Source organism: Siphateles boraxobius, unplaced genomic scaffold, assembly GCF_051911475.1.
Source record: "Siphateles boraxobius isolate OS27281-9 unplaced genomic scaffold, OSU_SipBor_1 7, whole genome shotgun sequence".
NCBI lineage: Eukaryota > Metazoa > Chordata > Actinopteri > Cypriniformes > Leuciscidae > Siphateles > Siphateles boraxobius.
In genome coordinates, this window is record NW_027509197.1 from 9,838,544 (window position 1) to 9,865,415 (window position 26,872).

The following is a 26,872-nucleotide window of genomic DNA, read 5'->3' on the forward strand; positions in this document are numbered from 1 at the left end:
AACTGCATTCGTAATTGTCCAGTGCTGTCTGACTACGCAGTTCACTAGGTTTTGGAACAGAGCTAAAGCATTACTGAACATATCTGGTCTTAAATATATTTTCAATGACACTCTTAGTTATTCAAACATTGCCCTGTTCCTGCCCCTTTATTAAAATCTGGCCCATTCTTCTTCCGCAGCCCAATTCTGTCAGACTCGGGCATTCCCCCTGAGGACAACACGGGATGAGGCAGCTTAAAATTACCTCCCTAAATTCTCATTCTTCCTCCATTATTCATCTCCTCCGTTCCACTCCCAGTATCTTCTCTTGAACCCATCTCTCTAACCTGGCACTATAAATGACGGATCTTTTGTGAATGGCTGATTGCATGTAAGACAAGAAAAGAGTGATGGCCAGGTGTCTCCTAGCAGGTTGAGGCATCGCCTGACACAGAGTCCACAGAGGCCCAGCTTTTAGGAGTGCTGGATATTTAAAGGAGCAAATCTCTAAATCCTTTCAGAGGTAGGGAATGAAAAGAACAGGAAAGGTAGGAGATTTAAAGACTGAGAGAGGAAGAAAGAGAGAGAACGACTGTGGGAGGGTCAACGGTGGGGTCAGTATTACAGGTACTTTACCATATCTTACCTTCACATTCACTCTCCGGCAGGAACCCTTAAGCATTACACACCTGAACACACACTCATGCACACATATACACACACATGTAAACCCTTCCAAAATGAGTTTAAAGCCATAGGAGAACCGTTTCATGTTCTATAAGGTTATGGATAAAAGCCATATGCTGGAAAGTCAAAAAAGTAGTCTACATGATCACCTGATAAAGCTATTATATAACATTATGACCATTTCATGCATTTACAAAGAATCATACTGAACAAGAACCCAATAGGGGAGATTGGGGCTAGTTGTCACACCTTTTACTGGGAATGTTTCTTAGGGTAAATCAATTTCTGATTTATCTTGAAGTCTTGACTATGAAGAACCAATTAAATATTATTGGTTAAAAAAAAATAAAGAAGCGTTGACCTTTTGATATAGCATCATGCACAAAAAGTGGGGCATGTTGGCAATGTTCTCAGGTTCACTAAGAAGATCAAGGAAGTGTAGCGGATTAACTAGCAGTTGTACTTTCATAAACAAACCAAAAGAGAGTAATACAATCAGAGAAACTTTGCATTGCATATTCAGGCCCGAGGCAGAGCCAGGGGATCATTACACCAAGGCAGAGCTAGGGGCAATGAAGGCCAGAGGAGTTGCAGCATAGCTGGGTTGAGTCAGTGAAGGAGCCGAAGGGCTAACAAACTGGACAGCTTACTTGGAAGAAGAGGGAGTGGGAGGCTGGGTGGGACCATCATTGAGGAATGGAACTTGGATGTCGGACAGAACCAGAGGAAGGAATTGGGCACAGGAAGACATCAGGTAATCTATCATTTCAGACTGAGGTAGACTGAATTCTGATTTCAGAGAACAGGGGTGACAACCTACTTTTTCATTTGGCTTCAACAAATCTCCCACTGGGGCGGATGTAAGAGTTGACTCATACACCTGATTAGACTTGGCGACGGGGGGGGGGGATGTTGGGGGGGGGGGGGGGGGGGGGGGGTCTGTTTCGGCATATGCTCTGGCTCCATGTTTGCGGTGGGCTCAGGATCTTTGACAAGTATGGGTTTAAGTTCTGGCTTTATGGTGTCCACTGTAGGATTTGCAACAGGGATGGCAAGAATGGCCACAGTGATTTTGAAGCAGGCTTCCTCTTGCCTCTTCTATGGTGAGAGGAGAACTAGTTATTGACAGAGCATACTCAATGTAGTAGAGCAAAGAACATCTGGATTCCCCCATGGGCTCCAAAAACACATCTTTAACGTGGCCTCATTCCAGTTTACCTGGCGTCGTCCTCCCTGATATAAAGACAGGAGCTGATCTTCAAGGTGGATTGTATCTGCTGCATAATCCATCTTACAAGCCTTTTGCGGTTTAGTGCTCTGTAACGTTCTCAGATTCACAAAGAAAATAAAGCCAGCATAGCGGATGAACTTGCAACAGTACTTTAATAAACAAACCAAAAAAGAGTAATGCAGTCAGAGAAAACTGCAATGCAACAATTTGCATAGCACATCCAACAATCACACCAAGCAACATTAAATAGCAAATAAAAGGCTATTTCTAAACTTTCCAGTACAGTTTATATTGTAAAACAAATAGATTGTTAAAACAGCAAAATTCTAAAAAAACAAAAATATTGGTAACATTTAATACCTAATGCATTAATGTTAATAAATGAATATTTATTGTAAAATATATTAAATCAGTTGTTTTGCCCAAAATAAATATGTATTAATAAATTAATAAAAACATATATGTATAAAAAATATATACAATATAGGCATGATGCTGAAAATTCAGCTTTGCCATCATAAATATATTACTGTTTTAAAAAAGAAATACACAATTATAATAATATTTCATAATATTACTGTGTTACTGTATTTTTGATCAAATAAATGCAGCCTTTTAATTTGGAAACAGATGTATGAAAGCAACATACAACACCACTGCTAGAGTAAACAAGCATTTGTGCAATGTAAGGTCTGACTCCAAACCTTATAGTAGCTAACTGATATACAGCCCTTCTGACAACTAGCCTAGTCTCCTCTAGAGTGAAAAATGCTTCTTGAAAAGAAGCAGCTGCAAAAGCCATAAAATAAATAAATCTGCACACATATGCTCAAACTACATCGCAAACAACACATCGTCTAGTAGCACAATCTCCTGTACATTGATCTGTCTGTGCATCAGCTGCAGCACCAAATGCGTGAGGTGGACGGGGAGTTTGTGCTCATCAAAATTCAATTGCAGGTCAATAATGCATGAGACAACAGGGTTCGACTGAAGCAGAACAACCGAAAACACAGACGATGATAAGACAGACAACAAATACATTTGCGCAACATAAGCTTTGATTACATCCCTTAGGGACGAGCATAGTTTACTTATGGCAAAACTCATGGCTATCAATGGCAATTTCAGTGTTTTTTGAAAAGCTTTCCATTTAAATTGCGTCCAATTGAATTGAGGTGTGCCGTAATGACATTACAGCAGAGCAAATGAAACAGAGGCAGGGATAGGATGGAGGGTGCAGATTTGTGGCTAAGAGAGATGAGCCGATAGAGATGGAGAGATAGAGGTGATGGAGGGCCACTTGTGGCCTGCGGTGATGGATGGAGGAAGTGTCACGGGGCAGGTGTCGTGGGTTTGCCCTCTAATGATTTTTCTCTCTGTTCCACAGTGAAATATGTCCCTGTCGGGCACTGCCGATATATTCCCTTTTTTTCTCTCTCTCAGCTCTCTCACTCACTTTTTCCTTTTTACATGATGTTCTCTGTGCCTCTTTGACATGCAAACACACACATATGCAGTCTCAATCAGTGTGGAGAGGTCATGTGTTTGGCAGGACATGTTTGGGGAGAATGTGGTGCAGTGAAAGCCTCCGGCAGAAGCAGCAGCATCTCTCTCTCTCTCTCTCTCTCCTGCCAGGGATGTGGGTGTCTGCTTGCATTACTACCTGCTCTGAGCCCAACCACCTCACTTCATTGACACGAGCTGCCAGCCAGAACCATCCAAAGCTCTATTTCTAAAGCAGACTTTAGGGTATTAAGTGCCTCGTTGGCTGTTTAGTCTGTTCTGTAGGATTAATTTAGGACTGCGGTAACTTCATTTTTATATATTAAAATTATATATATATATATATATATATATATATATATATATATATATATATTGTTTTAACTGTTTAGAATATCTAGAATTTAACTTTTTTGAATACCTGCTACACAGATGTCAAATGTATCATCGGACTACAAACTTTTGAACGGTAGTGTACATATAGAAAAATCGAACTATATAACTATATAGTATATATACTATAACTATATATAACTATAAAACTTTTTTTCATTGAACTTCCTGTAAAAAACATGACAATGTGATTTATACCTCATAACATTACGTAATACTTTGATCATACTTTCCACCCCTAAATGGTACTTCATAGAACACCAAGTTACACAAAACAAATAAGCACCATGGTACTTATGGTGCATTTTGGCACAGTTGACACAATGCCAACTTGTCATATATGTCTAAGACAACAGTCGGATTATTGCTTTGTATTTAGAGACACAAATTCATACTACCATACACACAATAGCCTCTGTGCATCTTTGTTACTCAACCTGTCCTGGACTAAAAAAAACAAATAGGAAAGCTTCTCATAGCAACACACAGAGAGAAATGAGACTCTGCATGCAAACAGGTCATGTATTGGAGTGGCGCTCTTCAAAAAGGCTGAAATATGTTAACTGAGCTCTCGCAGTGTTTCGCCCTAGTTTGAGCAGACACAGTCCTCTTACAACAGATGGATCCAGTCTGAAAGGTGCTGGTCTCTCTCTGAGAGGATTCGTGATTTGTGCTTGCTGATAGTGTCATTTATTTTTATGTGCTGTCTGTGTTAATTTAATAAATCTGATTTATTAAATTAATTATGCAAATTAGGTCACAGAATTATGTATTGAGCGCAAAACAGGTAAAAATTGCTGTCGTAAAAAAATCATGAAACTATTAACTATTAGCATCGACCTAATTTAAATCACAACATATTTTTTTTCAAACTACATTTATTCAAATAGTTTCTAATCAGCGGTTAAATTTATGTATAACTGACAAATATGTGTTGCATTAGGTTTAGTAGTTTATGGTTAAACTGTAATCAAACACTGTAAAAGTTGCTGCCTTAAATATTTAGTACAATCAACTTGGATGTTTAAGTAATTTCAACTTAAAGTACATTAAACTGACTTAAAACATTTGTTGAATCTTGTATAACATAAAAATAGTTGAACATTGCTTAACTTATTTTTTATGAGGTAAAGCTATATAAAAAAAGGATGTACATTTTACAGTATGCAATTTAAATACATAAATCTTAAATTTAGGGCCAAATATTTTTGAGTTTGGAAGAAGAAGCAGAATACCACAATCTGGCATACTTTACAGCATCACTCCATCACTGTGTTTGAGACAACTCAATTCATTCTTTGAAAAGGAGAAGACTAATGCTAGACTAGATTATAACCCACTATCCATCATTTCATGAATCACTACTTCTATGAACAATGGCAAAACTATACAAACACACCTTTTAAATTAAATTCAATGGTTTTTGCAAGCCATAATATTTCAACATTAACTGCGAAAGTGTTGAGTTTTGTGAATAAGACAATCTATAATGAGCCTAATTTACATAAAAATGACAATTATTTTATTTTTTATTTTATTTTAAATAATTTAAATAGTGCAGCACTATATTTTTGGTGTGTGAGATTGGTGTGCAACTTGAAACGGAAGTCGCTATATTTTTTTCTTCACTATTGTGACGTATAACCTTGTGAAACGGCTTCTAAAAGATGAAAAAATGTAGGACGGGACTTGATTTTGTCCATCAGGAATTGATTGGGTGGATGGTTGTGGTTTGCTATTGCTGTGATGTCATGTGAGTGACATGTTGATCCCGACATTTGGCAGTAAACACATCATCAGAGAAGAGAAGAGATGTCGCAGCAAAAGTAAGGGGAAGCTATTTTTGCAAATGAAAAAAAAAAGATGTACACTGATATATAATTTAAAATAAACAGCAATATTCCATAAATAATAAGAATAGTCTATTCTGAAGTCATTGTGACTAAGCAAGCACTGTTTTGTTTATGGTTCGTAGATCCGCAGTCTTCGCTTTTTAATGATAAATACTGCCTACTGCCACCTGCTGGTATGGAGGGTTATTTCCTCTCACACAGGTACAGAACATACATGCTAGTTGGCCAGTGACTATAGTCTGTGTGGTTTGTTTTTAGAGCAACTTTTCGGCCAAGACGAAGGTGATGTAAGGCAATACCGCAGTCAGCTTTCTTCAGCGCTAGTTCTTTGATGTGGGTTTGGTGTGTTGCCATATTGAACAATTAAATGTAACGTTCCCATTCATGTACTAGTGGACCGTCTCAGCCTATTGCCTCTGATTGCAGGTAGAAGGGCTTAAAACCAGGACTGAAAATTCAAATATCTTTCAAATATAACTGACAACGGTTGTTACATTTTTCTTTCACCTGGTTGATGTGTGGCTGATTACAATCAGCCACATATGTGTGTGTGTCACAGCACTCTTGTCATCACAGATTTAGACCTGTTTCATTAGCCTGCACTTATTCACACTGATGATACTTCATGAAAAAACGCTTCTCAGCTCATAACTCCTCTCGTCTAAACAAGTCTACATGAGTCTGCTATTCATATTTAATGCCACTAAAACCAGCTGGGAATCTGAGCCAATTATCATCACTGAATGCTTCACACTCTCTCAGACCCTACTGTAAAGAGAGCAGGAAGGAATAGAGGAAGAGATGGAGAGACAGAGGGCTAGGGGGCTTGTTGAGACAGCTCTCTTCCATTAGCACTGTGTCTCATTCCCTCTAGGATGTGAGGGTGAGAGAGACCAGCACTCAGGCTCACTGTTGACCACTTTACAGCATGTGTATGCTGGGACACACTGTCCGCCTGTATTCTCTTCATGGGCAGCTGGACAAGGGTGGCAGGACGTGTCTTGCAACGATGGATGGAGTCCTGTAATGATCAAAATGTGCACAATGACATCAAAAAAATATTTCTGCTAAAAAGGATACACTAACAAGAAATAAAGTACCATAGGTGCCCTGGTTTTACCATATTTTTGTACATGCATCATGGAGGACTAATAACATGGAATAATTATAATGTATTAATATTAATATTAATATTAATATGTATAATACTTATAATGGTGCATGGACATAGTAAGCATGGTGTATAAATAAAAATACCATTGTAAAACCATCATAGAACTCCAACAGCACATTTACTTTTACACAATATACTGCACGCTGCCATCTCTGCTAATGGGCACTTCACTAGCAACTATTCTGAGATGTGACGTGACAGACAGCAGACAGGTAAAATATCACTCCAATTCACACTTTAAAGAGCCCTCAAAACATTTGTCACTCCCAAAACATCACAGGTAAAACATTTAGACAGAGAGTTTGTAGAAAGGCTAGTATTGTAGAAAAACGGTGGAAGTTTGCATAGTCGCTAAAATACCACCTTTAAAGACTTACTTGTTACGTATTTTAGAGTGAAACGGAATATTGAATGAGAAAAAAATATAGGGTGGGTTTCGATTTTAACACATCTCCTCAACATTTTTAGTTCTCAACAGATTTAAGGCCCCGATATACTTCAAGCAAAATCGAAGAACAAACTAATGTGACGTCACTTCGAACAAAAACAGGCTGAAACGCAGTTCGTTTTGGGTTTGTTTTCATAAACGTGACGTGACTTTATCAGAGTGCCGAATTGCAAAGCTCGTGCAAACATATCCACGTTGCTATGATCAGATGATTTTCTTATGCTTTATTAAAATGCTTGCTATTTTCTCAATTTTGTTGTGTGTTTATTTTGTTATTGAGAGGAAAGCGCTCAACACATATTCACATATTCATCTAAACTTCGCTCTCAGCAGTGTGGGCACCATAGGATGTTCGCTAACAGTATATTGCTGGTCAAGTGTTCTGAACTTCATTTTACCCCTAAGCGAAGAACGTAAAAGAACTTCGCCGTGAGTATATTGGGGCCTTGATGGTTTAATTATGTTCTGCCAAAACCGTGTCATCAAAAGAAAGAACACATTTCCAGAGGGGAAGCACATTTTCAGATTTCGACTAAGACTTTAACATCTCATTAGCAGCTATCTGCTATCAACGAGCTTTTCCAGTTCTTCCTCCGTTCCATTACTTTGGTCTTCTTGTGCATGACACTATTTTCTCTGACAGTGATAGTGATCTATGTGAGTCTGTGGGATAATAAAGCCAGTGTTTACATTAGGAACAGTATTAAAACATCTCCTGATGCCCGTCTGCATCTCGCAGCTGATATTGTATTTAATGACAGCACAACAGCAGTTATCTGAGGTGCTCCGTACACAACGCAGATCAACTGAGATCCTGCTCCCTCGTGGTCATTGTTTAGGTTTTGAGATCATAGATTTTTACTGCAAGAGCACACACACACACACACACACACACACACACACACACAACAAAAACAGTTGAAACAAACACATTCCCTCACATACATACAAACCACTTCATAAGGGTTTAGAATGACATGATAATTTCATTTGAGTAAAATATTCCTTTTAAAATCAAGATGATATTCCATACAATGAGGACATAATTGAAGATAATCAGACACGCAGAAAAAACAAGGCACCCATGCAAACAAACCAAAGATTACAAGGGGAGAGGGAGAAGGCAGAATGAATAAAAGAGGCATTTTGGTTGTGAGGAATTCAGTGCGTCAGAATGAACATCAGTAAAGGCAGCCACTGCAAGCTCCAGCTCACTGCACTGGTTTCGGAGAAGGAGGCATTTAGCATTGAAACAGTCATAATGGCTGGTCACACTCTCACACTGTTTTCCTTAATCTCATTCTGCTCCGTAATCCGTTTGACACGCCGGCCCAGCGGCAGAATTCAGCCGCAAATGAGCAGAGTATGGTGGGAAGATAAAGCGCCGTCTCCAGCCTCAGAGCTGCAGAGAAAAGACTGGCACCCGACGACACGTGCAAGGAGGAGTCAACAGGAAATGATATGATTACTGGTAATGTCAACAGGAGGCAACAGCAGAACAGAGCCGACACTGAAGACAGACATTATGAGGCCATTTTATGTAAGCAGAAAGGCGAATGTATGTAAATGCTGCGCGCGAACACGGCACTATAAAGAAACAGCTGTGGGATTATGAACCAGTCAGCAACCTGCATTATGGGTAATTGCATGCAGAAACAGCAGCAGCATTTGCTGTACATTAGAAGTCAGCACTCGTATTCAATTCACATAACGCTGTGTTGGGAGACACATAAAGGCATGGGTCTGTGGAAAGGGCTCAGTGGCTCTGTTCCAAAACATAGTGAATAGCTTACATAAGCAGATAAAGGCAGCATCCTAACTGAACTGGAAATTCATAAGCGATTGATTTAGAACACTCTACATAAGCAGCAACTTTGCACACCATTAAAGTCTCACAAAGGCTTTACTCACAATTGAATTCATTAGAGTTTGGCTGTTAAGCTAACGATGCGATACTCTAATAAACATAAGAATACATAGTACACAAAAATATTGGTTTATTAGTCTCAAATCATATTTTTGTTGATACTTTGTGTTACTGAATTAATTATATCAATAAACAACATTTATATTGCTTCGTTGCCATTTTGAATATTTTACCGGTCATGCTGCTTTATGAGATTTCCTTATCTACTAATGATAAAGTGATGGTGCCTTTGATTACAGTTTGAATTTGAACAAAATGTCACAAGTCTTTTGAACTGTTTTTTTTTTCAGGTTTAAAAAAATATTTCACTGAACATGGACTTGACAGACATCTTAGATTTGCACCGCGTGATTTGCCCAAACTCCACCCCACAGCTGATTCCATTGGTCAACTTAACCACAGGTTAGGGTGTTGTTTGGGGGTTAGCACTGTGATTCATATGACCAATGACATCTTTAGAATTGGTGGTGGGGTGGGGTATATATTCAGTGGTTCAAATTCAGTTTGAAATTATTTTAAACTTCCCATATTCCTGCTGCTACTCGTCCTCACCTGTAGGTTGCCATTAATAGTTATTTAACATCTTTCTGATGTCAAGCACTTCTAGTACAAGCTGTAAAATAAATGGTCTTTTTTCAATGAAAATGTAGTCTTCATAGGTACACACTATTTTATCAAGGGATAAAAAGTTCAAGGGACATCTGATGACTTGTTACTTGAGATGGCAATGGCAACTCACAAAGCAGGAACGTTGTGTGGTTGCAAGATATTGCTGTGTATATAAAATGGGCAAGAAGCAAAGCATATCACATATCACTTTATCATTGAGCTTCTCATAAAATTAGCACAGCTCTTCCTGGAATCAGTAATCCCACACACGCTCAAGGAAAACACCAGAGACGTTGTGACTTCTCGTGTGGTTTCTCGAGTGGGACAAACACTGCCATCTCATATGACAGAGTTTCCCTTCCGTTCTGCTGTTTGCACAACGAAAAACCAACAACGCTCTAATTAAATTAGAGATCAGCTTCAGAGACGCAAGAGGAAGAGATGAAGAGGGAGAGAAATCAAACTGACCTCATCAGTGGCTCTGACCTCAAGAGTGTATTTCGACACACAGGTCATTGCCATGACATCTGTTAATCAGATTTGACTGAAGTCTCCCTCTCAGGCTCATATAAATAAATACTAATCCTTTTACTCATAGTTCTCCTAGGAGAGAGCCTTAATGAGTCGCTCTGTTTTATTCTAATTCATTATAAGCAGCACACACTGCTCTTAATTACCTACAGCACAGCACCTCCAGCTAAACAGCCACCTCAGTCCCAATGGACGATCCTCAGTCTCAGGCAGGTTTGTGACTGCGATTGCAGATTCATCAGAGATAATTACAAGACACCCCAAATGCAAAAAAAAATAATAATACATTTTACCCACTAACGTTAACACCTCTGTCAGACACTTTAAAGCTGGATCAAAATGATTGGGCTCTAGCATTGCAAAAAATTGTATGAGCAAATTAGGTACTGACAAAACAAATACGTTATTATTAATATCTACACTCTTAAAAATAAAGGTTCCAAAAGGGAAGTTTTACAGCGATGCCATAGAAGAACCATTTTTTGGATGCCGTTTTTCATTTTAATAATCTAAAGAACATTTATTTTAACTATAAAGAACCTTTTGTGCAATGGAAAGTTCCCATGGATGTAAAAGGATCTTCATGGAACCATCAAAGTCAATAAAAAAAAACATTTTTTTTAGGTGTGTATGATAAAATTTTGTCAGAGCACATGGCTAGTTTTGAATGGTGAGCTAACTACCCAAACCTTGACTCCTTTCATGCAGCCCGACTGATTAAACAATGGTTTTGGATTCACTTCTGGTTTCACTGAGCAAGGGACTCAACTTGCTTCAGGGTATTGTCTCTGGAATTATTGTACTATAAATAGCTTATAATAGCTTATTAAATAGCTATAAATAGCTTTGGATAAAATATATCTACTAATTATAACAAGGGTTTTTATTTTATTTTATTTTTTTTATGTGGAGCTCTGGTTCAAGATGTAAGATGCAAAGCAAATCAAAACCACTATTTTCAAATTACAATAATGAAAATTAGTCCTGTTTGTACAGTTTAGTAAGGAGACATCTGGGTGGAAAATGTGCAGAATTTTGATGAAAATAAAAATCATAAAGCAAAAACTCTAATAGTCTGAAGAATGTCACGTTCTAAACAAATAAGCTTAATTTTCTAGAAAAAATACACACTACCATTAAATTGTCAGTAAAATATTTTTTTTGGAAATAAATGAATACAGGTACTTCTTATTCAGAAAGGATGCATTAAATTGATCAAAAGTGACAGTTAAGTCATTTATAATGTTACAAACGATTTTAAATTAAAATAAATGCTATATTAATAAATTAATTAATAAATAAGGGTGAACTAATAAATTAGTTTCCACAAAAATATGAATCAGCACAACTGTTTTCAACATTGAAAATAAGAAATGTTTCTTGAGCAGCAAATTAGCATATTAGAATGAGTTCTGAAGGATCATGTGCCACTAATGTGTAATGATGCAGAAAATTGAGCTTTGCCATCACAGGAATAAATTACATTTTAAAATATATATCCAAATGATCAAAATATTCTTGTTTTTACCTTCTTTTGATTAAATAAAGAGACTTCTTTCAAAAACATAAAAAAGACAAAATAACCAGGAAATCAAAAATCATTTTGATTTCCTTCCTTTGATTTTGTTGTGAAATGTGACATATTCTTGAAATGTTTCACGATTTCTCAATACCTCAAATATCAGATGTATCTGCTTTGTGTTCTGCGTCATTCAAACAAGTGATAACATCTTCAGCTCTACAGCGACGTTTCCTTCATGAGATTGTGCTGCTTATTAATGATGTTAACATTCTAATTCAAAACCTGAACTAATAGTATGGTATTTAAGAGTGTAGATTTCTAGATTGCAGAGGTTTTGTACATGTCCTCTAACTGACTGTAGCCTACAGGAAGGATTAGTTCGGTAAAAACAAATCTCTGGCAGAGCATCCGGCCATCCCCCACTCAAGAGAAGAAGTAAGATCCGGGAAGACAGAAGGAAGAAAGGCTTGTCTTAACTGCCGTGTTCTAGAGGAAGTCCTGAGGGACCTCGGGAAGTCTGTCTGGGCCGGTGTGGACACAGCCAGTAATAGAAATATAAAGCTAATCCGACATATAGGTCTGAGACGGACTGTGAAGGACAGATGGGTAAGGATTTTTGGTACGTGAGTTTTAGAGAGTGAGTCTCTGAGACTAAATCACCTCTCCTTGAGCAAGTACAACAGAAGACTGTGGCTCCAGCAGTGCACGAGGCATGTAAGTGCACAGAGAGAGAGAGAGAGAGAGAGAGAGAGAGAGAGAGAGAGAGAGAGAGAGAGAGAGAGAGAGAGAGAGAGAGAGAGAGAGAGAGAGAGAGAGAGAGAGAGAGAGAGAGAGAGAGAGAGAGAGAGATTGTTCCTTCCTTTAGCACTAAGTACAGCAGAGAGAATCAGGAGGTCACAAATTGAATTAGACCGGAAGAAAGGGCCAGGCCTGGACCTGCAGGAGAAACAGCACTCCAGAGATACACAATTACTGCTTGTTTGATTGGCAAGAAGTGTGTGTATATATATATATATTAGAAAATAAATGTTGCAGAATTTGCAACAAACCGCACAGAAAACAAATGGTTATAATCTGAAAAACAAACAAAACAAAAAAATTTACTGATTTTATAAATGCATGTTTTTGATCTTATTGTGAACAATTTATTTATTTTGACCTGGTAATTTTTAGATAAATTTTCATATTCCACCTTCCAGTGGAATTGACTATTGATATATGCCGGAGTTCTCCAAACATTTTGTATGCTTAAAATTTCTTACAATCGACTGCAAGCTCACATTCAGATCTGCCTCTATCCAAACAACCGATTGATAGAATAAAGTCCCCACCCTTCATTTTTTTGTTGTCCTACTTGTTTGTTTTTTGATATTCAGTTAGACTCAAATGTATGTCACAATATGGAAGAAAATATATGGGGCTACTTCCAGTTCAAATAAACAAAGCATAACAATTCATACACATGATAAAAAATGTAATAAATAGTGCTGGCCCACTAGGAGAAGTGGCTATTTTGTCAATTTTTCTGAAACTCTCACACAGGCCCTGGGCCAGCAGGCCATCAACTAATGTCGAGCCCTGAATTTTTGGCAGTAACCTGGATTTGGTTCATTATAATGCCTGTGCTGAGCCAACGTCTGAAATTCTCACAAAAAATATATACGTGCTGAATGGATAGAACAGTGGATATCGTGAAAAACACTCTTCAGCAAACCCAAATGTAAGGTTAGTCTATTTACATGCCATTAAAGTTACCATGAAATCAAGATGGAATATTCTTGTGTTTCATGGAATATTGCAGTATTTATTATAAATGATTTATCTGTACATATCATTATATTTAAAATATGTATGTGCTCTCATAATCTTTAATCCTCAAAATAACGTCTCTGATGACATGTTTAAAGGTGAGAGGGTGGGACATCCTTTCACTCACATGACATCCCTTGAATATTTTTGTTTTTTTGAGAAGCCGTTTCACTGAGATATACAACACAGTACAGTACAACACAATAGGGAAGAAAAATCTATGGCAACATTCGTATTGACTTTAAAGTCCTATAGTGTTCCTGCAGAGTTAGGTGCAAGTAACATAAATGAGTCCCTAAACATTTTAGTGTCATAAACCTCACTTTTTCCATGGTCTCTCTGATCTATCTGTGTATTCAGTCTCTTTACATTGAATGCAGTTTCACACACATTTTTGTCTGTTTTAACTTGCTTCCTCATTGAACTCCTCATTGCAAAAAAAAAAAAAAAAAAAACAGCAAATAACTTTGGCCATGCTCACACCTGCTAATAAACTACTTCTAGAGGTAGTCGGAAACGTATTTGACCAAATTGTTTACTTAGTGTAAACACTCACGTGGTCCATGTGGACCGTCTACTCTCTGACACTGACCTAATCCGTAAACATTGCAGGAAGTACCAGATAGGATTTAATCTTTGGCTGGAGACCCGAGTTTAGTTTGAAGACGAAAAACGCACCAAGCAAAATGTTCTCTATATAAATGCCTAATTCATTCATATGTAATTTGTGCAAGCTTATTGTGTCCATTAGATCTGAAAAAGAAAAACATACATTTACCTGCTCATAGACCCTCCCCTTGAAGAAATCAGGACATGGTTGAAAGTGGACAAAAGAGACGGATTAAAATACCAGGTGTGGGTGTCTCCCTCATCTACTTGTGATCCGATCGACCAGAACGGTTCTTAATATCAAGTGTAAACAGGGCTCGCTTATGACAATTCACTTGAAGAGGGAAAGACACTTCCCAGATCCAACTTCATTTATCTTCCATTTCATATCTGTCTTGTCTCTAAATGGGACTTCACAACACATCGGTAAATACGCCCATGTGTGCACAGGGCTGACAGTAATTGCTTGTGGTTTTACAAGTGTTCCAGGCAGGGGAAAACAACGATCACACGAGTGCCGTGAGCGCATCTCTGGCCCGTGCGCCGGCAGTAGAATAGGATCGTGATCCTTGGCTTTGTCCTCTGGCTTTCCACTGAGCCCATGTGCCGTGTCAAAAAGGCCCCAGGGCTGAGGACGATAAGCCAACTCCAGGGACACGGAGTGGCATATGAGCCTCTGAGCCAAATAAGCCTCGTCCGCCAGCCCTCCTTTCACCATCTGCCCTTCCTGGAAAGGTTAAAGAGGACTCGAGCAAGAAGCATTGATTTCAACTATTTGGAGATCGGTCTAGTTGGAAAGGATTAAGGAGGTTCCTGCTGCTCGGGCAGTGGCAGGGCTAAATGAAAGGTCTGGTTACTCTGTGTTAATGGCCATGTGCTTGGTTTTCCGTGCCTAGATGCAGGTTGACGAACACCACAGCTAGATTATTCTCTACCTGAGGAGAGTAAACACTCACACTTGCCAGTTTCTTTCTGTACTTCGGGTTCAGTGTGTGTGAGAGCGTGCGTGGGTGGGCGTGTTGGTGTACGGGTAGGTGAGGTTAAGAAAGATTTCCATAACAGTAATGATGCTTGTATTTGCCTGTACAGTGGAGAGGATATTTCTCATGTGGATTGTGCATGAGTTGCTCATATGTTTAAAGGAATAGTTTATACAAAAGAGAAAAGTTTTTTACTCATCCTTACTTTGTTCCAAAGCTTGCGTTCTTCTGCGGAACATAAACAGAGGACTCATTTTTGTGCAATTACAATGAACAGTGACTCAAATAATGATTCATCAACAACTTCCATAGTAAAATTCTTTCTAAATATTATTTAAAAAAATAGGAACAACTTAAACCACATGCACGCATAAATCACATACTCTAGATTGCCGTATGGCATTAAGATGTAATTTTATACATATTGATTTAGTTTTTATTCTGAAAAATATGCAAATATAGCTACAGCTGGCTGAAGAGGGGTCTGTAATCTTTGTCTGTATAACACACTTGGCTTTGCTCGAGGATCTTGCTGCGCATGCTTTCAGTCAAAAGTGCATCTTAGGAGAGCATCATATGTTTGCTGAGAGTGACAAAAGGCTGTAAAGAAAAGGTTGTGAGAAAAGCCTTTATATGGATATGGTTTGGGCATGTTTTATGCAAATGACTAACCTCAAGGACACATTCACTCATGTAGAATACTCCAAATTCATTAACATTAGAACCAGGTTAAGAACTAATTCATGTGCATGCTTGTTTTGGGAATTAGGTGGAAATGTGTTTATTGAGAAGTTCTCCTGTGCATATAAAAACTTTTTTCTATCCCAGTTTAATACAGTTGTAATCAAAATTATTCAACCCCAATTGCAAAGTGTATTGGCAAAATTTAGACTTTCAGCTATTTGCAATGAACAAATCAAACAAAAGTCATTGAAATAGTTGAACACAACAAATGTTTCAAGTGGTTCCCCCAAATTCAACTGAAAATGCAACTTTTAATGAGTTCTGCAGTCTCCAAATAATTAAACCCCCTGAATAGAATCCATCACAACAGCAAAAATCTGCAAAACAGGTGTTGTCTCAAGCACACCTGATGCAGCTAATCAAGGGCTTCATTAGTTGCACCAGGTGTGCTTGATCTAGAACACATGAAACATCTGAACTGGCTAGGTTTGTTGAGTGTCATGTTTGACTGCATGATATAAATATGACTAGAATGGTTCAAAAAGTTAACCCTCTGGGGCAGAGGTCTTCAATCCTGCTCCTGGAGGGCCACTGTCCTACAGAGTTTAGTTCTAACCTGCTTCAGCACACCTGCCTTTGTATATTCAAGCGATCCTGAAGATCTTGATGATCTGATTAAGGTATGTTTGATTAAGGTTGAAAATAAACTCTGCAGGACAGCGGCTCTCCAGCAGCAGGATTGAAGACCTCTGCTCTGGAGACTAAGCCCTTTTTGGTCCGTTTTCTCTATTTTTACATTTGGGCTTATGAACTATATGTAATGGAGCTGGAACACTATGTGTTTGGTATGTATGGATTCAGAAGACCCTAAGCTAACATAAGCATGCATGTAATGTGTTTATAAAGGAAGTATGAGTGAAAAATGTACAATAAACTAGAGAATTTCAAAAACAGTAAAATGTGTAAAGAACAATGAAAATTTTAAGTTTATTTACAAATAGTCCCAGGCGTTTTTCTGAGGAATGCTTAGAATTTTTTAAGCGATGCTTTCTCCTTTTCACTCTCCAGTAATTGTTCCAGAGCTTGTTCCACCATAAATCGTTTATATATATATATATATATATATATATATATATATATATATTTATATATATATATATATATATATTATAATTGTTCTGTCTCTCTCTCATATAAATCTCTGCGCGCTCTCGCTCTGTAAAGCCTCGTTTATACTCGACACGTCCATTCGCTTTCTGTCGTCTCCTCCGCTCGACGCTGTTTGCGTCATATCCCTTACTATAAAGGTTCACCCCTTGCAAGGCTACAGAGTCCTACGATTTGCTAGAATACGTATTGGTAACCTTCCTCTGATTGGGTAAGAAAATATTCCTCCATCGGCAATTTTTCCATTGGTTGTTGCTTGTGAATCTGCCAAACAACATCGATTTCATTGGCCTTTGACGTAGTGGTATTGCGCAACAAGGAAGTGTGTATACAAGCCGGGTAAGTTATCACTGTTTTCAGCGGAATCTGAGGAAGACGGCAAAAAAGACCGCACCTCTCTATCATTAATAGTTTTTAAGATAATGACACATTTGTAAAAGTATGCCATTTTGGACAGTACCGCCCAATCTGTCCCCAGAGGGTTAAGAGAAGGTATCATCACCCTTCACAAACAAGGAACAGGATACAAAAAGATAGCGAAGGCTTAAATGTTCTTAGATACACCGATGGAAGCATAGTTTGCAAGTTCAAAGTTAAAGGAACAGTGGTTACAATACCTGGACGGGGCAGAAAAAGGAAGCTATCAACGGCTGCAACCAGATTTCTGAGAAGGCAGGTTCAGAAAACCCCTTGAGTGACTGCAAAAGATCTGCAGCAAGACTTGGTGGCAACAGAGACTGAGGTTTCATTTGCAAAGTAAGGTGCGTACTAACCGCATGTCAGAACTTCAAGACTACACCATTACTGACCTAAAAGCACAAGAAAAGTCGGCTCCAATTTGCTCAAAATCATATAAACGAGCCACAGAAGTTTTGGGAATCTGCTCTGTGGAGCGATGAAACAAAACTTTTATGTCCAATGGATCAGTGGTATGTCTGGAGGAAGAAGAATAAAGCATATGCTGAAAAGAACCCTCCGCCTACAGTTAAGCATGATGGTGGCTCGTGATGCTCTGGGGCTGCTTTGTATCCTTTGGCACTGGAAACCTGCACCGTGTGGAAGGCAAGATGGATTCATTGAAGTTTCAGGAAATCCTAGGAGAAAATGTCATGCCATCAGTGAGGAAGCTGAAGCTTGGGCGTTATTGGACCTTCCAACAGAACAATGATCCCAAGCATGCCTTTAAATTCCACCAAGGCTTGGTTGCAGAAGAAGTCCTGGAAGATTCTACAGTGGCCATCACAGTCACCTAACTTGAACCCCATAGAAAATATCTGGTGTGATTTGAAGAAGGCGGTTGCAGCACGCAAACCCAAGAATAATACTGAATTGGAGGCCCTTGCTCATGAGGAATGTGATAAGATTCCTCAGAAACGTTGGTAAAAGCTGGTGTCTGGTCATACATCTTGTTTGCAGCAGGTTAAACAGCAAAAAAGATTTTTTTCAGAAATCCTCAGACAAAATTCATGACTGGAAAAATAGTCTGCAGGTGCATTTTGAAATGTTTTAACATTTAACTTATAATCTTGTAATGCATGTCATTTTAGGTCTACTTAATGAGTATGAATTATCAAATGCATTGAAAGAAAACAATATGCAGGCATTGTAAAAGTTTTTTTACTGACTGGCTTTTCTCCTGTATGATTTCACATGAGTCTCTTCAGACCTAACTCTACATTTATGAGCTTTCAGAACTTCTGATTGAGGCTGTGTGTGACCTCCTAATTGAATTTCCTTACACAAATTGAATATAGACATAAAAATACAAATAAAGAAGTTTTCTCTTAGTCTTAGTCTAGCAAACAATAAGTGGAAGTGCAACCATAATCAAAGTACTGTAGAGCACAGAATCTTTATATAATTGTTGTGAAATTGCTGTTTTATTTTGCACCGGCAGTTATAGGGTTAATGCTGTGAGTTCGGTTTTCGGAAAAGGCCGGTAGAGAAACGAGGATGGTGTGTTTGTCTTTACAGTTGTTCTTGCGTTCCTGCATTCCAATCAAAAGTTCAGAAACGGAGCTTACCTTGTCTGTTTTCAAGACGTTATAGTAGCTACTCTCTCAATATTCGAAGTGCAAACAGAGACCGTAGGCAATTAATTAGTTCAGAGATGGGTCATGGGTGACTATTGTATGTGCAGCCTAATTTGCGCACATCAGGGAGCTCGTGTTTTGCTTTCACTTTCAAATTTGTGATCGCGCGTACTTTGTGTATTAGATGCAGCGGTGCTAAGCGCGCATTCTACAAGATAAGACATTTATCAGACGTTAAGGCTCTGTTGGGCAACGAATTTGGCGATATCGCGAGACAGCCTTTCACTCGACGGGAAATCTCGCCACATTTTTGTCTCGTTAACATTAACATTATATCAGTTATTGAAATTTAAGTTATTCGTAAAATTTGTAAAAACTTAATTGTTGTTACCACATTTTTTTACAATAATCTTTTGGTAACCACAGCTATTTTTTTAACCACATTGTTACTAGATGAATTAAACTGACTGCCCTAAAAGTGCAATCACTGTGGCACTATCAGGACATTACTATGTACATATTGACCAGCCTGACAAAATTGGCCAATGGCGTGAATTTGACTATTCACTATTTTAATGTGGCAGGTGAAGAGATAGTTTTCAAGAAATCAGCTTGAAAACAATCATAATTTCACCATTCCATTCAGTGCAGCTAGAACCACAGACATGACACTTCCCCTTTAGGATGTCTTAATGATTAAAAGATGGATCTCCACAAAATGTAAGTCCACCCTCTGCATGTTAATCACCTGAGATATTCAGTGCCAAAAGTGCCTGTTCCCGGATGCATACATACGGTAGCACGGTGGAAATCACTCTTTCCGTCTCATTCATTTTCCTTGCAAACAGAGATCCGGCAGGTCCATGCTTCTTTATTCCCATACATATTTTATGCCCTAGGGAAGAGGACGCAGAGGACCGGATGCAGTCGCCCTCTGCAGTCGCCATGGCTTAGGCAGTGAATAAAGCGCCCTTACAAAGTCACACTGTCGTGCTGTCAAGAGGGCAGCTTCTTGCCAAAATGTCATTATCTCCCCACTTGTGTGCAACAATGCGCAGGCCATGAAGGTGAGGAGGCGAGCAAACACACATGGAGAGAGAGAAGTGGAAAAGACGCTTTGGAAAAAAAGGGAAAGAAAGTAAGATAGATACGATTGTTTTCCACCGAAATATAATTTCACTTTAAGAAGCACAGGGGTCATTAAACTGACATTTCACAATTCAAACACAAAGTGCAGTGCTTGTACAAAGGTCACACGAACATAAGAATAGATTTGCAATTCAGATTGCGTAAAAATGCTGCCAACTCCCCGAATCCGATTTTTATATCATTAGGATGATGTGATTCTTCCAACAATTTTTACAAGTCTGCATTCTTGTTGCTGATTAGCTGATGAAAAGGAGGACAAAAGGAGATGAGTTGTGATTCACACACTGCTTACAATGCAAACAAACAAACACAAAACAACAACAAGGTATCAATTCCAGTCATTCTATGTAGACCAAGTGTTTAGTAAGTTGATTACAGATGTCTCCTTGTTAAACAGTGTCACAGAGCTGCCCTCTGTTCCCCTTGCTAACCCCTTTGTATAAGACATGAACACATATTTTGTTTTTAAAAGAGTCTTTATTTACCTTGATGTGTCAGCGAAGTGGAAAGATGGATTACACGCACACAAACACACACCTACAACTAGACTGTTGTGTCTCAGACTAGCCACCTGAGCACTAAACCAGTGGACATTTAAGCTTTTCTCATAAACTGTTGACTATCACCTGAATCAGCATTCAGGATGGCAGCCATCTTGAACTGAGTAAAAGACTTGAAAGGACATTGTATCATGCTTTTTATACCTTTGCTGTGTTGCATCATGGGGATGGGAGATGCCAAGTATGGTGGAAAAGGGGTGGAACTGTTTTTATGTGGTTATTGCTGTTGCTCTGCTGAAATGAAGTTTATGTGTTGTGCTATTTAAATGTGTGTATTGAAGGAAATGGTGTTACTTGATCTTTAATACTTTTCCATGCTATATTACTTTTGAGAAATGGTCGTACCCATGTGTATAGATTGTGGGCCTCTGAGGAGTACTCTGACTTATTGTTATACTTGATCCAAGGGTGTTGTTTGTTTGTTTGTATGTTTGTTTGTTTGTTTTTTGTATATTGAAGTTGTATTTTTTCTCAAGGTTTTTATGTTTTTTTTCCTTTGGAATGTTTTCATGTTTTTGCACCTGTGAGCACCTTGTATTTAACTGGCTTGGGAGAAACCAAAATAAAAAGAAAACTGGCATTTAACGTTCTCCGTTCGTTGTGTGAACTCTAGACCGTATCCCTAGTTGATCCCTGACAAACAGTGGAAGGATTTTTAGTGCATTCTTGTTAAATACAAGGGTTATTTAATGACAGATTACAGAAAATATTCTCGTCCAAGCACAAATAAATTTTATCAAATTTAAAATGCGAATTTCTAAGGCCTATAAATTATCAACATGATCAACACTTTGCAGATAAACCTGTTGTACACAATCTTCTACATGCCTTTGGCCATCTGATTGATAGTTTATAGTTTTTTAGAAAGTACAAGGCCTTTTAGTGATTCTAAAATGGCCCCCTTCAGGTTGTCTTTTTGCTGTGACATCTTTACTTATTTTTATACTTTTATGTTGTTAGTAATAATTCAAGATAAACATTTAATGGACGGAAGCAACTTAGGTTTATTTGATTATCCATAGATAATTTTGTAAAAAAAAAAAAAAGTCATGTTGAAATGTGAGTTTCAAATATGATACATCTTTTGAAGAATGTTTATTTGTACATCTCTCAGTCATCATTGTATTATATTGCATTATATTAGGCCGCACAATAAAAACAAATGTGTTTTGATAATACAAATCAGAATTTTGACCATATCAATATCAGAAACTACACCACATTTCATTATGCTTGCTCAGTTTGGGCCTCTGAATAAAACTGATGTGTTTTTCCCTCCTCGTGTATCTCCATATTCTCTTTTATCTATATATATATTCTCTTATATCTTGTACTATATGAGCCAAGTCTGATGTATCAAATATGATACTCAAAAAAAAAAAAAAAAAAAAAAAAAAAAAAAACATATTCAAATATTCAAACTTTGTTTAGGTTGTCTAAAGATTCAAGAATCTGCTCCATTAACAAAAAAAAACAAAAAAAAAATATATATATATATATATATATATATATATATATATATATATATATATATATATATATATATATATATATATATATAAATAAATTATTATTATTTCATATGTCAGGCTTTACCGGGTTAACAAATTCAAGTCTCTTCTAAAGCTGACCTGAGACTGACCCTCTGACAAAAACCTGCTCATGTTCAAAGGAGGACACCTGGGCCCCTTCGCATCCACTAGCAGCTGTCAATCAACATCAGTCAATCTGAATCATTATAACCGACAAAAAGCCTTGAAAGAACAAGTCTCCACTAAGCATTCTTGTGAAATAGTAGTCTTGTTTAGCCAGACATTTGACTAACAGCATAAGATCCGGTACACATTGCAGCGTATTCTGGCCAAGAACCACCCACTTACACAGGAAGTAATTGTATGATTGACATTTAAAGTGACCAATCACAGTTTGTTGTTTTGATTATACCTCATATTTAAGGGCAGATGTATTACACTATAATAATAGAAAACTGATAGCTGCACAGAAAACACTATGACAAAAATGGTAAACGTGTATAGAGTCTTATAAGAATTTATGTGCATTCAAGATTAATAAATACAAATTATTTCACAGCTATGAGAAAAACGAAATACTGAATACAGGGTAGTTCTGCTTGTGAATATCTAGTTACCTTGTAAAAAGGTTTTTGCAGGTGAACTGATAAAAAATCACACATATAGATGTTTCGTTTGGCTGGCCAATCAGATTAGAGTTTAATATGTGTGTGTGCAGTATTCATCATATGGTCAGTGAACGGACTGTGGGCGGCATATGCAGCCTAAGGCTGAAGGGTGAATCTAGGGAAGAGGTAACAAAACACAAATTTCTCTCCTCATTTTTTTTTTACTTTCCTTAACTCCCTCTCAAACATGCATGCACACACATTTAGACAGATGGAGGATTATGAATCTATTTCATCTAGAGAGTTGCTGTTCTGCCTTAGGTTCTTTATAGGCTTGGATTTTGGACTGGGGTATGGAAGAGTAATTTTGAGTAGTGTCTAAACAATCTATGGATTAATATGGATTATGCATTGGATTTGTCTGCCATCTGAAGTAGTGTAAATAATCGGTGAGAGTTATAATATACAATTTGAGCATATTCCATACTAATGCATCAGTTTTTATTTATAAACTCATTTAATCTTGAATATCTAAAAACTAAGACATGGTCAATTGATATTATATTAATTTATGTATGTATTAACCCTTAAATGCATGAATGTTTCGCCAATCATTATTACATATTCGGGTCTTTAGCGACCCAGATCTATATCTAACACGGATAGATCTCTAACAGCCATAACAGTATAAAAGTCTCCTGATATTTTAATAAAAATTGCAAAAGAGTAAAATAAAACATATTTCGTTATCTTTTGGAGCTAAGGGTTTGATTTGAGCAGAAGCTTTTTACCATCATCGCTATCATTGTCAAAGCTCATTTCCCCCATTACATTCTGCAACTGGCATATATTTTCAAAATCTCAATCATCTTCTCAAAACTATAATTATCTACGTCTTCAAAATTAATAATTGGATCGCTGACAGCTCCTTCACCAGATCCACCATCAAGTGACAGTGACACTAATATTTGATTGCGTTCAGTACTTGCTCTGCAGTAAATCACTGAGCCATTTCAAGTTTTGCTGATGATGCTTCCTATTCTTTTATTTTTTGCCTGCAGTAATTATGAGTAAAACATCACAGCATCATTGTGTATCAGACATTGCTACCTTCAGGAATAAAGGTGAACTGCACTCATTGAGTCCTCAGAGATTCAATTATTGTTGCACAGAAAAAAAATCCTTACTATTACATACATCGGGTCGTTAGCGACCCTATTAATTTTTTTACGAGAAATTAAGGCCACAATTAAGTGACTTTGACTCAAACGCCTAACTGACTGCTTATGAATAATTAGTAAGGTAGTTGTAGTGGTTAAGTTTAGATATGGGGTAGGATTATGGGATGTAGAATATGGTCATGCAGAATAAGGCATTAATATGTGCTTTATAAGTACTAATAAACAGCTAATACGCTAGTAATGTGCAAACTAATAAGCAACTAATTATTAGTGAGAATTGGTCCCCAAACTAAATTGTTAACCCAATTAATTAGTAAACAGTTATCATTTTATTATTTAATTTTGATAATACAGCATTCCAGGCAAGCTAAAAATCCTCAATACAGTAACAACTCATGCAAAACACAAGTGGATCATCATTATTATTATTACTTTTATTTGATGGCAATGTAATTCTATATCTAAGACTATTGCCACTTAATACGTTTACTTGAGTTAAAGCTACTATATGTAAGATTTTTGTAATAAAATATCACAAAATCACTTGCACAGTGCAATATATTTCCTGCAGTTGTGTACTTACAATATCCCAAAAGTTCCTAAAGATTTTTAATTTCAGAGAAATTCCAATTTGAAATAATGGCTCATCCATGTTCACGTGTCGTCTGTCAATGACATAATATCCGCGTTATCCCTGGTTTCCTCTCATACTGCCATAGTAACCATGGCGACAGACATGGACAACTGCGTTACGTCAAGTGGCACGCTCACACTGTTGTTGTTTCGTTCAAACATTATGGCAAGCAGACTTTGGGACAAAAGGAGAACTAAAACGAGAATCAATATCAGCGTGGTGTTTTCGAGATGCCGAAAGCTCCTCGTCCATGACAAACTTCGACTTGACAGAGACGCTGCTCTTACATGTACTTTATTAGACAGGTGAGCAAATGTACAAAAAACTAATCAATGTTATATAGCTCAACATGATGAAATGTTAGAATATGATCAGTATGTTATTCTAATGTTGATCTAGTTTACTGCTAGTCTCATACAGACAAACTAACCCATAGAATAACATTATAACTTTCAAAACACTCAAATGCAGTTTAGTGTGATAGTGTAGACCAAGTCAAACAGCGCTGCGTTACCTCACAAGTTTCATTCATTTAATAAACTGACCTGTGTGAGTATTAATTCAGCACTTGCAGGTGGTTCGGTAGAATGAAATGTCCTTGTTCCTTTATATCCGCAGGACTCGCGTGTGGCGCTGATATCTGTCTCTCATTAGCAATCGCGCCCAGCTTCATACCACAGTCATGTTGATAACATCAATGTATTCACTTATCCATAAACATTATTAGATCCATCAGCATGACGACAAGTTCCATAATTCTGCTTATGAGTCATCAACCTACGCCTTTGTTATTGTAAGACGTTAGCAACCCCTAGCGGCGAAAAAAAAAAAAAAAAAATATATATATATATATTGTAGCTTTAATTTTATTTTCATTTTCAATACAAAACAAATAAGGACTCAAAGTTGTGCTGTATAGTCCATATAGTCAATCCCATGTGCACAAAAACACCCTTTAGCCATGTCTGTGTTCACAATGTAGCACAGTCTTCCTTGTTGCTTCAAGATAAATACTTTAAATTACTATAATTGATTACTTATTTCAGCATTCAAAACACAGCAAAATGTATTTATCAAAATAATACTAATTCTGTAATGTTCATCCATGAACAGCATGATTGACAATGTTATACAGCACTGCAGCACCTAATACAGCTTTAATAGATTGTTACAAGAAAGAAAACTGGTGAGAAATAATAATTGTTTATGTTCTGCATTTCCAGGTGTGATTATGTGTCTTATTCATTACTATGTACTTGTTTCAGCACCACGGACAGGGACCAAGCCACTCTCGCATGTAAACCTAAGCAAAACTAATAATGCATAAATAGAGATTGCAAAAGAGAGAGAATAGAGAAAGAAAAAAAACTGAAATATATGCAAAAATCTGCTGCACACTCACTGAAACTGTGTTATGTACTTTACAAAGTATCCTGCAGTACGTTTGGCAGGACATTTTGCCCTTGTTTTCTCATCCCACAGCACGTGAAATTATGAACTCAAAAACCTTGAGATAGCTAATCGTTTGAGAATGACATGCTTCATATGATCTTCTTTGCTTTCATAGCAGCAGTCTTATTTCATGCATGTGCAACAGCAATGTTATTTAACGCCATACCATAAGTGGAAGAGGAAAAACACCTGAACAATGACTAACAGAATACCCTTCCTGGGATTACACAGAAAAAAACACTGCTGCGCTATTAACGTTATTGAAATTCCACAAAGCACTGCGCCATCTCCCTCTCACTCTCTCACACATGCAATCTTTGTTTTATTCCATCTCTTTCCAGATTGCAGGACACCTAGAACAATAAATCTCAGTCTGATCCAAATGAGAGGACATGCCCTCAGCTTTGTCCTTCCATACTGAGGTAATTACTAACTATGAGAGGAACCCCTGTGGACAAAACCTCTTAAACAACCCTAAGAATGTCTGCTGGTTTAAGGATGTCTGTTTTTGCATGCCTTGCTGAATAGTATCCACTCCCCCAAAAATAAAATAAAAACAGAAAGGCTGGAAAACTAGTCTAACCAGTACATTTCTTATTAGCCAAGCTATGTTG

At 37.5% G+C, this 26,872-nt stretch overlaps 1 protein-coding gene across 1 annotated transcript in view; it reads right to left on the bottom strand.

Annotated features, from left to right (window-relative positions):
* nalf1b (NALCN channel auxiliary factor 1b) overlaps positions 1–26,872 on the bottom strand; it is a 194,954-nt gene that overhangs the window by 166,142 nt on the left and 1,940 nt on the right. The gene's annotated exons all lie outside the window — the stretch shown is intronic.